Source organism: Anolis carolinensis, chromosome 1 (genome assembly GCF_035594765.1).
Source record: "Anolis carolinensis isolate JA03-04 chromosome 1, rAnoCar3.1.pri, whole genome shotgun sequence".
Lineage (NCBI taxonomy): Eukaryota > Metazoa > Chordata > Lepidosauria > Squamata > Dactyloidae > Anolis > Anolis carolinensis.
The window spans coordinates 64,375,838-64,391,290 of record NC_085841.1 but is presented as its reverse complement, the minus strand read 5'-3'; positions in this window follow the sequence as shown (position 1 = coordinate 64,391,290).

The window sequence follows — 15,453 nt, the reverse complement described above, 5'->3', positions numbered from 1 at the left end:
TTCTTTATTTACTGTCTTGAATTTAGAGGTTTTTTTAAACCTGGTAGCCAGATTTTGTTTATTTTTATGGTTTCCTCCCAACAAGGTTTCCCCCAGGCAGGAATCAGCCAGGTTTTGAAGCTGCAATGCTTTTCAGTGCTAATCAAGGTGATTAATTGCAACAGTCACCCTTGCTTCAAGCAGGCAAGAGTTCTTCTTCCCACCCTGGACATTCCACAAATAACCTCACTGGCTTAGTTTCCAACAGACCTCACAACCTCTGAGGATGCCTGCCATAGATGTGGCCGAAACATCAGGAAAGAACGATTCTGGAACATAGCCAGACAGCCTGGAAAACTCACAGCAACTCAAAACTTAACAAGCCCATGTGTTAAGTTCCAGGCAGGAGGCGGTTGTGGGGGCGGTGGGGGGGGGGAGCCTGGCTGGCTAAACAGTCCCATTTTTGAAGGACCCCCTGAAAAAGCAGCCCTTTCCCCCTTCCCTTCCCTTCCCTGCACTTCTTTTGGGCTCAACTGGCCCACCTCCCAAGGGTGGGCCCGGTCTCCTTCTCCTCCTTTGGCCTCCTTCTCTCCCTGAGCATGAAGGGGATCAAGGCCAGCCAGCACACGCACATTCCCTCTCCATCTCTCCATCTCTCTGCCTTTTTTATTCTTCTTCTCCCTTCCTCCTTTGGGTATGTGTGTGTGTGCTTCTTCTCCTTTTTTTTTTAAAGAGTGAGTTCGGTGTGTGTCATTCGCGTGGCTGTCATTAAGGCAGTTTGTTATTATGGGAGGCCTGCATCAGTTGGCTCTTTGTGCTCTCAGCTGTATGGTAATGCACCCAGCACCTGCTCCCTCAGCACAATGCAAACGGGAGAAAGAGCTCCCCTCCGCGCACGCGAAGGCCTCTACAACAATGTGCTCACCACTTTTTTTAATTTTATTTGTTAAAAAAAGGGAGAGAAATCCCTTCCAGCCTTCCTTCCCCTCCCTACCTTGGAAAAAAACACACAACTTTGTGCCAACCGTCCTTTTTTCTTCTTCCTTAACATATCCCTCATACACTGGAGCTTCTGTGTTGGTTAAAAACACACACATAGAGGCACAACGGGGTAGCGAAGGGAAGCGTTCTGCTGGCAGGGCAAAAGTTTGCCTGTCTTTCCTTCTTGCATTGAAGCAAGATGGCAAAGTTTGGGAGGAAATTTGGAGCAAGGCATTTAACATAAAGTCACAAACATGTTTGGATTTGATGGGTAAAGACGAGGGATAAGGGGAATTGAAGGGGGATTTTTGATGCTGCTGCTTATAGGACTTGTTGCACAATATCTGTGCAATAAATTTATTTCTTTACCTTATTTCTACGCCGCCTTTCTCTACCCCAAATGGGACTCAAGGCGGCTTACATATGGAACCATTCAACGCCTTAAAAATAGTAGTAGTAGTAGTAGTAGTAGTAATAAAACTTTATATACCACCCTATCTCCTCAAGGGACTCAGGGCGGTTTCCAACTTAGCATGGAAACCATACAACAACTTAAAACCGTACAACAACAAAACATAATACAATAATGAACGTAAGTACACAAAACATACAAATCAATCAATTTACCACAAACGTAAGAACTAATAACAAAATACTACTCCATCAGCGGACCAAGATACAGTAATCCAGCAGAGACTAAAAGATCAATTAAAGTTTAAAATTGATATGCGTTAAACATTTAAAAACATCACATTCAAATTTAAAATCACATCATCCGAAAATCATAATAAAGCTCATGGAATTTATCTTTTGGATGCAACAGGTTCCAGCCAATGTCAATTTGGCTGCGTCACTAGGAGTACAGGCAGTCCCGAGTTACAAACATCTGACTTACTAATTACAAATAGTTAAGAACTGATGAGACAATAGGAAGTGAGAGAAATCTATTCCTCAGAAGGGAAATTTACTCCTGGAAGAGTTACCATGAAGAAAACGGATCTCCACTGAAGCTTTTTCACCAATGTGTTGTCAAAGGCTTTCATGGCCAGAATCACTGGGTTGTTGTGAGTTTCCTGGGCTGTGTGGCTATGTTTCAGAAACATTCTCTCCTGACGTTTATCCCACATTTGTGACAGGCATCCTAAGCGGTTGTGAGGCCTGTTGAAAATGAGGCAAGTGGGGTTTATCTGTGGAAGGTCCAGGGTGGGAGAAAGAACTCTTGTCTGTTGGAGGCAAATGTGAATGTTGCAAATGGCCAGCTTGATTAGCATTTAATGGCCTTGCACATTCAAAGCCTGGCTGCTTCCTGCCTAAGGAATTGCAACAGAAAAGAGGAAACCATGAAAATGAACAAAATCTGGCTACCAGTATTAAAAAAAACCTCTAACATCAGGACAACATTAAGAAAACGGGGGAATTCTAAACAAGAAACAATCAGGGCCAACTAACACCTCCCAACAGAGAATTTCCCCCAGGTAGGAAGCAGCCAGGCTTTGAATCTGCAAGGCCATTAAATACTAATAAAGCTGTCCTATTGCAACATTCACACTTGAGGCCACAAGAAGTGAGAGAAATCTACCCTTTGGAAGGTAAATTTACTCCTGGAAGAGTTGCCATGAGGAAAACGGGTCTCCGCTGAAGCTTTTTCACCAATCCTTGTTTCCACTATGAGCCAAAATGTTCAAAATCCCTAGGACAATGTGTGTGTGTGTGTGTGTATGTGTGTGTGTGTGTGTACATACATACATGGAGTTACACTTAAAATGTACCTGTTCTGACTTACATATAAATCCAATTTAAGAACAAACCTGCAGAACCTATCTTATTCATAACTTGGGGACTGCCTATATAATGTCTAGATCAGGACTTCTTAAACTTTTCCACTTGTGACCCCTTTCTTCAGCCTGAGAAATGTTTACATGACTCCATGGTATATAAAACAGGTACAGAAATAAAACATTTATTGATAGCAAGTCAGTATTTACAAGGCTTGCTAAACAGGCTGATTGTCTTTTCAATGATGCACAGCTGAAGCATCTTCTGCAGAGGCCACTGTAAACCCTGCGGAACCTATTCATGTGAATGTCTAAAACAGCCACTTGGTAATGTTTAGAAAACTCTAACTGTTGCCAAATTTTCAAGGACCCCAACATTGATCTAAAGGGTACCCCATTTGGGGAAGGGACCCACAGTTTAAGAAGCAGTGTTCTAGATCAAGGGGAATCCGGGTTCCACTCTATTCTGCTGTGGTCAGATATCACCTGGAAGAACAATTATGTCCAGTTATGGGCACCACCATTCAAGAAGTATACTGACAAGCTGGAACATGTCCAGAGAGGTGTGACCAAAATGACCAAAGATTTGGAAACTAAATCTTATGGAGAATGACTGAGGGAACTGGGTATATTTAGCTTAGAGAAAAGAAGGCTGACATGAGAGCCAAGTTTAAATCTTTGAAAGGATGCCATATTGAGGAGAGTGTCAGCTTGTTATCTGCTGCTCTGGAAACTAGGACAGAATGGAGCAATTGATCCGAATTTCAGGAGAAGAAAGATTCCACCTAAACATTGGAAAGAATTTCCTAAGGGTAAGAGCTTCTTTGGCAGTGGAACATGTTGCCTCAGAATGTGGTGAAATCTCTTTCCCTGGAATTTTTAAACAGGTTGGATGGCCATTTGTCAAGAGTGCTTGAATTGTGTGCATGTATGTCAGGAAGTTGGACTGGATGGCCCTAGAGGTTTCTCCCAAACTACCCAACCAAATTTTGGCAACATACCACTGAAAACCATCAAAGAAAATCCTGAATGGGTTTTCATGGTTTGCCATCAAAATTCAACAGCAAACATAGAACTATTTTGAATACTATTGGAATTCAGTGGCATAAAAATGCAAGCCATGATGGATCTGAAAGAACAAGTTTGACCTTCTTCCCCACTGAAATCACCCACTCCGGGCCATCAGCTGGATAGGCCCTGCCTACAGTCAGAAACTGAAGAAGCCAATCATTTGAGAGACTTGGAATGATTACTTTTTATTTACAGAATTAAAGGGTACTCAGGGCGGATCGCAATGCACACATTCACGGCAAACATTCAATGGTGTTTTAGACATACAAGACAGACAGTTATTTTGGCATTTTCCACATCAGAAATGCAAAACCAGCAACAGTTAATCAGTCATGTTAGAAAACATTCTTCATTAAAGACCATCTAGTCCAGAAATACAATTGATCTAAATCTATCTATAGATCTGTGAGTCATTTATTTCTAGTTCCCAGTTTCTTTGATGGTGGCTGATATCATCTTAACAGTGTCAAAATACTTATATGAGGAAAAGGTCCAAGTGAAGCTTGATCGCTTGGATTGCTGGGGACAGAGCCTACCTGACAACTATTTGCTTGACATTGCACCCTTGGGATGAAGTTGTTGTGCAAGGAGATACCCAGTGGCTCCTTGCACAAGGCATAGAAAGGAATTGTGTGTGTGATGACTAAGTCTTTAAGAAGATTCCAGGAGCAGCAATGAAATTATTTCCTTTCCATTACTGATGACAACCCGGAGAGCTAAAAACACCATCAAAACTTATACTCTGAAGAAATATCTGGGCTCAGAGTTTTTAATCTCAGAATCTCAGAGTCTTGGTCAAAGAATAAACAAACAATGATCTGTCTGTAGAACAGCGAATCTTAGCCTTTGGCCTTCCAAATGCTTTAGATTTTAGTGTGCAGAAGCAACAGCCAACATGACCAAGGATAAGGAATCCTGTTGTTGAAATCTGAAACATATAAAAGCTTGAGAAGCACTATTGTAGTCCAATATTCCTATAGATGCCTTCTGGATTGATGGAGACAAGCACTCTCTGTTGTTACCTCCTTACCCACAAAACTGAATTTTCCAGAAATTTTTCCACATTCCTCTGAAGGTGCTCAGATGGTCTCTTTGGGAACTTACATCAAGAGTCAGCTAGGGCTAGAAACCAAGTTTTGCTCCTAGCCCTTCCAGCAGCCTGCAAAAACATGTCCCAGACCCCCTATACTGCCATATAATGCAGTTTGGAACTGCATTATATGGTCAGTGTAGAATGAGTGACTCACATAATATAGTTCATTGCCATTAAGCTGCATTATATGCATCTACTCCAACTAGATAATGCAATTTCAACGTACAGTATATAGCCAGTATAGATGAGACCTCAGTTTATCTGAAGTTACGTGATGTCATCTCTGGTTTTGTGTTCCTGTAAATAAAGCAGCCTTTCAGTGGAGGGTTGGAAATGAGTATAGGGGGATATGGGGTTCCACGATGGCAAATCTATCTAATACGCTGCATTTCTGGACACTTTTTTGTTTGTGTTTGTTTTGATCTATTGTTTGGGACCAATAGATCAATCACTTTTTAAAATGCAGTTTGGTGGCTTTTGGAGACTTCCTGTGAGTATTGGGGATGCGCAAAAAGAATCTCAGGTTGCTCATACTCTAATTAAAACTGTTCATTTTTGTCCTAACTGTGGTATGAGGGAACATTGATTGCTTATTATATGCCTTTTTCTAAGATTCTGTAGTTTGGGAACATTGATTGCATATTTCCTCCAGGATGATAAGGGATCCAATAAGAATATTGGACCAGCTAGGAGAGGGAAGTGGTGAGGGTGAGACACTGTACAGTTTATTAAGGGTTGCTATTCATATGCATGGAGTACAGACAGATTGATGAGCATAGCTCATCAGTTACATTTGCATTCCACTCTTCCTCCAAGGAAGGGATTAATTTTTATTTCCCAACAACCCTGGGAGTAGATTATCCCAAGGATAATGACTGCCTCAAGACCATTCAGCCATCTTCATGGCTCAGCAAGACTTTGAACCCAGGCATCCTCCCAATGTCATGCGGTCATTCTACTAGATCCCTACACAGGCTGTGGAGCAAGCTAAATGAACCAAGTGAGAACTAAAATGAAAGGGAACACCAGTAACAAACATGAGAACAGTTGCTGAAGCATGAAACCTGAATGCAATAAATAATTAAACAAGACATGCAGGGGTGTGCAAGTTTGCACGAAGGCACCGAGTATCTTTTCCTGGGGCAGAATGGCAGGACAGCAAATTCTTACCATCAAAGAAATACAGTAATAAATAGTATTGGAAATGCTACTGCTCTGGGCTACTGCTTCCATAACCAGCCCTGCCCCATGCTACTCCCAAGAAAATAACTTTCCCTTGAATTTCAATTAATCTTCTCTATGTAAGACCAAATCTGATTGCAAACCACATTGTTTTGCACTATTTACTTTTGGATCAGGCATACTATGCCAAACTCAAGTCCTGCCAATTTCAGTGGATCTGCCTTCAGCATGTCACACTCTGGATCCAAACTGAAATAGTTTGATGATTTATTTTGTCAGGATCAAGTCCATCTGAGCACACAAGTGCCATCATCTATCTTTACATCATCTTATCCTTGGCACTCCCTCCTTTACACCAGAAAAAAAACTTGCAGCAATGCAAACAGTGGAATTTATAAAAAAAATTGTTCATTTGACTAGAAAGCTTCTGTCTGCACAGATAGTGTCAGTAACAATGAAGAGTGATCAGCTAAGCTTGCATTCTACAAAATGCTCTACTTTCTCCACCCTTCATGTCACTTGGTACTCTGGGGAACATGCTGTTAAGCTGGTCTTTAACATATCAGGTTAACCATCAGCTGCAGTAAATCTTGCCAACTGAAGGTTGACAGTTTGAAGGCCAGATCTGGATGAGCTCCAGGCTTTAGCCCAGCTTCTGCCTTCCTAACAGTTCGAAAGAAAAATGTGAGTAGACAAATAGGTACAACTTATAAGTGGGGAGATATTGAGGCACCCATAAGGAAATGCCAGAAAAATGCTGGCAATTCGATCAAGGAGGGAGTTTACAAACAAAAGCTCTTTGGCAGGAAGATGGAGATACAGCATCCCCATGGCTGGAACCAAGCAGAAGCCTCCAAGATGCCGAAGATGAGGAAAAGCCTATATCTATGTACAATTGTCTGTCTTGTCAATGTATAAACAGCATTGAATGTTTGCTGTATATGTGTGTCTGTGATCTGCCCAGAGTCCCCATTGGGGTGAGAAGGGCGGAATATAAATACTGTGAATAAATAAATAAAGCAAATAATTTTCACATGCCACTGCAACCTTGTCAGCTACCATGAATGAGCCTAGGATGCAACCATCAGCAGAGCCGGTCCAACAATGAGGCAAATTAAGCAGTCGTTTTGAGCGCCAAACATACGGGGGTGCAGTCGAGACTGCTTTTTCTGTTGATTTGTTGTAAAGTATGATATTTTGGTGCTTAATTTGTAAAATCTTAATGTAATTTGATCCTTAATAGGCTTTTCCTTAATCCCTCCTTATTATCCAACATTTTCGCTTATCCAACGCTTTTACTTTTCAGTGATTGTTTTTTTTGGGGGGGGGGGTGCCAAAATTCTGTTCGCCTACACTTGAAAAATACCTAGGGCCGGCTCTGACCATCAGTTCTCTCTCAGGTCTCAAAGAGTCTGAGAGAGAATCTTCTTGTGCAAGAGAAGCTCCTTGGAACAATCTTCCTTCAAGCTGAATGTTTCTCCTTGAACAAGAGAAGCTCTTCAGTTTCCCCCAAATATTCACCAAGTCAACAGTTATGTTACTGATCCTAATACCTAAGGCTTGACTATAGTTCTCAGTTAAAGCTCATGCCATCCAAAATTGGTTAAATGAGCCACAACACTCCTTTTCCTTTTCTTGTTTGTTTCTGAAACAGACTCACATCAGAATATGTACTTTTGAAAAGTATGTAAAGGGATCTTGTAACACACTGGTGCCCCTTCCACACCGCTGAATAAAACCCCACATTATCTGCTTTGAACTGGAATATATGGAAGTGGGGACTCAGCTAACCCAGTTCAAAGCAGATATTGTGGGATTTTCTGCCTTGATATTCTGGGTTTTATGGCTGTGTGGAAGGGCCCTGAAGACTTTCCACATATAATCTAGATTATCAAAGGAGAGAATCCACGTTATCTGCTTTGAACTGGATTATATGAGTCTACACTGGATCTGGATTTTGTATGACAGTGTAGAAGGGGCCTAGATCCAGGCTGAGGGTGCATCCAAATTGTCTAGTTTTATACTCTTATGTTCTGTTGAATTGTGCTTTTATCTGGAATGTTATATTTAACTATGTTTTTGTTTTAATCATGTTTTTGCTTTGACGGATTGCTTTCTATTGTGTCTCGGGGCATTTTGTCCCATATGCAAACTGTTCGGAGTCCCTTCGGGGAGAAGTTGGCGGGGTATAAGAATAAAATTATTATTATAGTTAATAGGAGCCCCTGGTTGTGCAATAGATCAAAACCTTGTGCTGGCAGGACTGCTGACTGGCAGGTCAGCAGTTCGAATCTAGGGACAGCGGGTGAAGTCCCTCTGTCAGCTCCAGCTCCCCATGCAGGGAGGGGGGAAAGGAAGGGGCCTGAGGCTGTTAGGAATGGTGGGATCTGAAGTCCAAAACACCTGGAGGGAGGGCTGAAGTTTGCCCATGCCTGAGCTACACTGTAGAACAGTGGTTCTCACCCTGTGGGTCCCTAGGTGTTTTGGCCTACAACTCCCAGAAATCCCAGCCAGTTTACCAGCTGATAGGATTTCTGGGAGTTGAAGGTGAAAACATTTGGGGACCCACAAGTTGAGAAGCACTGCTGTAGAATGAACGCAGCCCAACAGCCCTTGAAATGCCTTGGCTCAATGTTATGGGATGATGAAAAGTCTAATTTGCTAAGGAACCAGCACACTTTGGTAGGTGAGGGTAATGATCTTATAAAATTATAAACCCCAGGATTCCACAATATTGAGCCAAAGCAGTTAGGCACCACCCAAGCAGGGAGCTTTGAAATGGTTGAACAGAAGCTCTCTGAAGCTTTAGGTGCTCTTACTGCCTATTACAGGGAAAACCAGCTGATCCCTAATCCATCTAAAATGCAAAAGTCATAGAATCATAGAATAGTAGAGTTGGAAGAGACCTCATGGGCCATCCAGTCCAACCCCCTGCCAAGAAGCAGGAAATCGCATTCAAAGCACCCCCGACAGATGGCCATCCAGCCTCTGCTTGAAAGCCTCCAATGAAGGAGCCTCCACCACAGCCCGGGGGAGAGAGTTCCACTGTCGAACAGCCCTCACAGTGAGGAAGTTCTTCCTGATGTTCAGGTGGAATCTCCTTTCCTGTAGTTTGAAGCCATTTTTAGTTGATAGCCATGTACAAATACGTGAAGGGAAGTCATAGGGAAGAGGGAGCAAGCTTGTTTTCTGCTGCCCTGCAGACTAGGACACGGAACAATGGCTTCAAACTACAGGAAAGGAGATTCCACCTGAACATCAGGAAGAACTTCCTCACTGTGAGAGCTGTTCGACAGTGGAACTCTCTCCCCGGGGCCGTGGTGGAGGCTCCTTCCTTGGAGGCTTTTAAGCAGAGGCTGGATGGCCATCTGTCGGGGGTGCTTTGAATGCGATTTCCTGCTTCTTAGCAGGGGGTTGGACTAGATGGCCCATGTGGTCTCTTCCAACTCTACTATTCTATGATTCTATGTTCCGTGTCCTAGTCTGCAGGGCAGCAGAAAACAAGCTTGCTCCCTCCTCCCTATGACTTCCCTTCACGTATTTGTAGTGTGCTTTTCACCTTAAGAACACACAAGCATCTTGAGCTCTGAGGATTACCTGGGAAGGAATCCCACTGGAGCATCACAGCACACCGCAATACTTGGGAGTTACCCTGAACCGTGCCCTGACTTACAAGAAGCACTGCTTGACTATCAAGCAAAAAGTGGGCACTAGAAATAACATCGTACGAAAGCTGACTGGTACAACCTGGGGATCACAACCAGACAGTGAAGACATCTGCCCTTGCGCTTTGCTACTCTGCTGCTGAGTACACATGCCCAGTGTGGAACACATCTCATCACTTTAAAACAGTGGATGTGGCTCTTAATGAGACATGCCGCATTATCACTGGATGTCTATGCCCCACACCACTGGAGAAATTATACTGTTAGCTGGCATTGCACCACCTGACATCTGCCGGGAAGTAGCAGCCAGCAATGAAAGAACTAAGACACTGACATCTTCAGCCCATTCCTTGTTCGGGTATCAGCCAGCACGCCAACGCCTTAAATCAAGAAATAGTTTTCTAAGATCTATGATAAATAGGGCCTTTAGTAAATAGTGCAGTGCAATAATTTTATCTGGAAATTGTGCAATGGATTATGGAACAGCTTTAGACCTTGTCTTTGGATGACGTGTCTCATATTGGAATGTATTTTAATTATGCTTTTATGTCTGTTTTAATTTTAATAAGTTTATTCATGTCTGTGTTCTATGCACAAGTGCCATTTTTAAGCCACCTTGAGTCCCCCTCAGGGTAGAGAAAGGCAGAGTATAAATATTGCAAATAAATAAATAAATAATAAGATATACAGAGATACTTGCAGGAACACCTCAGTAGGTGAGAATCCAAAAGTGGCAGGCTAAAACCCAGAACCTTAATCAGTGGCTGACGCAGATGAGAGACTCCTTCCTGGGCACACAGATGACTGGGCAACTTGGAAGGCGCTGAACAGACTGCGATCTGGCACCAGGAGATGCAGAGCCAACCTTAAGAAATTGGTCCACGATATGTGTGTGGAGAAGAGCAAACCACAGACCACCTGTTACAATGCAGCCTGAGCCCTGCCACATGCACTATGGAGAACCTTCTTACAGCAACAACAGAGGCACTCCAAGTGGCCAGCAACTGGTCAAAGGACATTTAGTATAATGCCTAGTTGTTGTTATTTTTAACTTTGTGTTTTCAAGTGCGTTACAACTTGTACCCTCGGTTCGCTTCTGACACGATAAATAAAGTTAAGGAGAGGTCAAACTGCATTCAGCCTGCACTGCAGATGCACCCATAGACGCAAGGGAAGTGTTCCTTCCTGCCCAAGGGTGGGCGCATTTGCAAAGGGAGGAATCCTTTCCCGCATCTTGGAAGTAGGGGGCGTAGTACGGTCAAAAAGGCCCACTCCCACTGGATTGAGGCTCCATCGCGTGGGGAAGCCACGGTTCCGGACCGAGCCAGAGCCAGAGCATCCCTCCCTCCGCCCTGGACTTCGAAAGAGAGCGCGGGATTCCGAAGGGAACACGCGCGAGGGCTTAAATCCCTCTTCCACCCACCCACCCACCCTTCCTTCCTTCCTTCCTTCCTTCCTTGCCCAGGAAACCCACTCCCCCTTTTGCCTCGAAAGTCTCTCCCCATCTTTTGAACAGCTCTGCCTTTGCTCTCCAGGATTTGTTAAATTGACGCGGCACAGCTTTCTCGATTAGGCCGGCAAAGCGGAACTGAAAGGCGTCGTCAAATCCCCCCGAAATCCTGCCCGAAGCGCCTCTTTCTCTTCCAACTTAATTTATGCCACGCGATTCTGTATTGGGGAAATCAAGCAGAAAGCGCCCCTCTCAATCCCTCCCTCTCTCTCTCTCTCTCTCTCTCTCCTTTTTTTGGCCCCCTCCTTCTTCTCTCCCCCCCCCCCCCTTCCTTCTTCCTTCTTCTTCTTCTTTCAGATGCTGCTGGACTAACGGGGAGACTGTTTAACTTAAGTGTTTCTATAGGAGGCTGTTGTAGTTTAACTCCTGCCCACCAGTAGCTGGGCCGAACAAAGGAGGGACTCGAGGCCTGCCCATTCATCCTTTCTCTGCGCTTTAATTTTCATTGATTCCCAAGACAAGGGGAGCCCTCGGGGATTCGGGCGAGCGGGGGATGACACGCCTTTAGACGCCATCAACCCCCGAGCCAGCCATCTGCTCCTAACCAAATGGCGTTTTTGCACTCCCAGCTCCTGCGTGTCTCCAGACCCGGCTCTCACACTGCCGGGAAGGTGAAAGGGGGGGGGGGAGAGGAGGTCCCCTTGCCCCCCCCCCCCAAGAAAGCCGGCTAAAGTTAAAGTATGCCCAATACACACCGCCACCCCTTGTATTTTTGCCATAAATCTTTACCACTTCTCCACTTTATAAGGCCACCCCCTTTTAAGTACTTTTTGATTCCTCTCTGCCAATTTACTGTACCAGGCCAGGCTCATTAGGCACCAGAGGAGACATGAGCAACAGACAAGGCAGGGAAATATAGTGAGTGACTCTTTCCTCGGAGCCTCTGCTTTTGTTTTTCCCTGTTCTCTGCTTCTCTTCTTTCTCTCTTGTTTTCACATGGGGATGAGCTCCAATGCAGGTGAAATTCGTGGAACAATTTGCAGGCCTCTTAAGTTGCTTGAGAAAAAGTCATTGAATCATAAAATCATAGAGTTGGAAGAGACCTCACAGGCCATCCAGTCCAAGCTCCTGCCAAGAAGCAGGAAAATCACATTCAAGGTATCCCAACAGATGGCCATCCAGCCTCTGCTTGAAAGCCTTCAAAGAAATAGCCTCAACCACATTTCAAGGCAGAGAGCTCCACTGAGAAATAGCTCTCACAGTTAGGAACTTCTTCCTCATGTTCAGGTGGAATGTCCTTTACAGGAAAGTCGCTTACAGTTTGAAGCTGTTCTTCCACATCCTAGTCTCCAGGGTAACAGAAAACAAGCTCCCTCCCTCCTCCCTATGACTTCCCCTCACATATTTATATATGGCCCTCATCATGTCTCCTCTCAGCCTTCTCTTCTGCAGGCTAAACATGCCCAGCTCTTTAAGCCACTTTTCATAGGGCTTGTTCTCCAGAACCTTGAAGACTTTAGTCACCCTCCTCTAAGCACATTCCAGCTTATCAACATCTCCCTTCAATTGTGGTGCCCAGAATTGGACACAGTATTCCAGGTGTGGTCTGACCAAGGCAGAATAGAGGGGTAACATGACTTCCCTGGACCTAGACACTATACTCTTATTTATGCAGGCCAAAATCCCATTGACTTTTTCAGCTGCCGCATCACATTGTAGGCTCACATTTAACTTGTTGTCCAGGAGGACTCCAAGATCTTTTTCACATGTACTGCTGTTGAGCCAGGTGTCCTCCATTCTGTTTCTTTGCATTTCATTTTTTCTGTCTAAGTGGGGTATTTTGCATTTGTCCCTGTTGAACTTCATTTTCTTAGTTTTGGCCCATCTCTCTAATCTGATAAGATCATTTTGAATTCTGCTTCTGTCTTCTGGAGTGTTAGCTATCTCTCCCAGTTTGGTGTCATCTGAAAACTTGATGATCGTGCCTTTATCTAAGTCATTAATAAAAATGTTGAACAGAACTGGGCCCAGGATGGAACCCTGCGGCACTCCACTTGTCACTTCTTTCCAGGATGAAGCGAAAGCATTGGTGAGCACTCTTTGGGTTCAATCGTTTAACCAATCAGATTCACCTAACCAGAGTTTTGCCTAGCTCACATTTGACTAGTTTGTTTGCCAGGTGGTCATGGGGGACCTTGTTGAAGGCCTTACTGAAACCAGGTATGCTACCTCCACAGCGTTCCCTGCATCAACCCAGCTTGTAACTCTATCGAAAAAAGTGATCAGATTTGTCTGGCATGATTTGTTTTTGATAAATCTATGTTGACTATTAGCAATGACCATGTTCACAAACCACTTCCTTAATGATTTTTTCCAGAATCATGCCTGGTATTGACGTAAGGTATCAGTGCACAACCTCAAATCTTCATGGGATTCTGGGAACCACAATCCCAAGCAAAGACATGTCCAAAGATCTACTGTAGTCCAGCAACCCTGGTTGCTCAAGTTGATGTTTCCTGGAGAGAGAGGCACTCACAAAAGGACAACAGGCTATGACCCTTGTCTCTCTTATCCCCTTCCCCTGACATTAAATCTTGTCATGTCTGACTCTGGGTGTTGGTGCTCATCTCAATTTCAAAGCCGAAGAGCTGGCGTTGTCTGTAGACACCTCCAAGGTCATGTGGCTAGCATGACTGCATGGAGCGCCATTACTTTCCCACCGTAGGGGTACCTGTAAATGTGATCTGCTCACAGTTGCATGTTTTCAACTGCTAGGTTGGCTTCCTCTAAATATCTGCTACAGTCAGCCAAAATACCCCTTAAGGCAGGAGACATCAACTTTTTAAAGCTGAGGGCTGGTTCACAGTCCATGAGACTCTTGGGGGCCCAGGCTATAGTTTGCAACAAAAAAGCATAAACAAATTCCTATGCACACTGCAGTTATTTTATTAGTAGTGCAAAAAAACCCCCCACAATATTTTAAATGAAAAGCAATTTTAACCAACATAAACATACCAGTATTTCAATGGGAAATGTGGGCTTGCTTTTGGCTGAGGAGATTGTCAAGTTAATTAAGTCAGTGGCAAAACTGGGTGGCATTCTATTGGGATTTCCAAACTGTTTCATTCATTGTGTTGTTGAAGTCTTTCATGGCCAGTGTCATTGGCTTTCTGTGAGTTTTCCGGGCTGTGTAGCCATGTTCCAGAAGCATTCTCTCCTGATGTTTCACCCCCATCTATGGAAGGCATCCTCAGAGGGTGTGAGGTTTGTTGGAAACTAGGCAAGGGAGGTTTATATATCTGTGGAAGGTCCAGGGTGGGAAAAGAACTCTTGCCTGTTGGGGGCAAGTGTGAATGTTGCAATTAATCACCTTGATTAGCAATGAAAAGCCTTGTAGCTTCAAAGTTTGGCTGATTCTTGCCTGGGGGAATCTTTTGATGGCAGATGTTTGTTGGCCCTGATTGTTTCATGTCTGGAATTCCCCTGTCTTCTTAGTGTTGTTCTTTATTTACTGTCCTGATTTTAGAGTTTTAAAATACTGATAGCCAGATTTTTGTTCATTTTCATGATTTCCTCCTTTCTGCTGAAATTGTCCACATGCTTGTGGATTTCAGAAGCCCACAGTGGATTAAACCACTGAGCTGCTGAACTTGCTAACTGAAAGGTTGATGGTTCGAATCTGGGGAGCACAGTGAGCTCCCGCTGTTAACCCCAGCTTCTGCTAACCTAGCAATTCGTAAACATGCAAATGTGAGTAGATCAATAGGTACTGCTCTGGCTGGAAGGTAACTATGCTTCATACAGTAATGCTGGCCACATGACCTTGGAGGTGTCTATGGACAACACCGGCTCTTTGGCTTAGAAATGGAGATGAGCACCAACCCCCAGAGTCGGACACGGCTAGACATAATGTCAGGGGAAAACCTTTACCTTTACCTTGTGGATTTCAGTGGCTTCTCTGTGTAGTCTGACATGGTGGTTGTTAGAATGGTCCAGCATTTCTGCATTCTCAAATAATATCCTGTGTCCAGGTTGGTACATCAAGTGCTCTACTATGGCTGACTTCTCTGGCTGAGTTAGTTTGCAGTGCCTTTCATGTTCCTTGATTCATGTCTGGGCAATGCTTCTGCATTTGGTGGTCCCTACGTAGACTTGTCCACAGCTGCATGGTATATGGTAGACTCCTGCAGAGGTGAGAGGATCCCTCTTGTCCTTTGCTGAACGTAGTACATATATATAAACCTCGTCTGTCTAGTT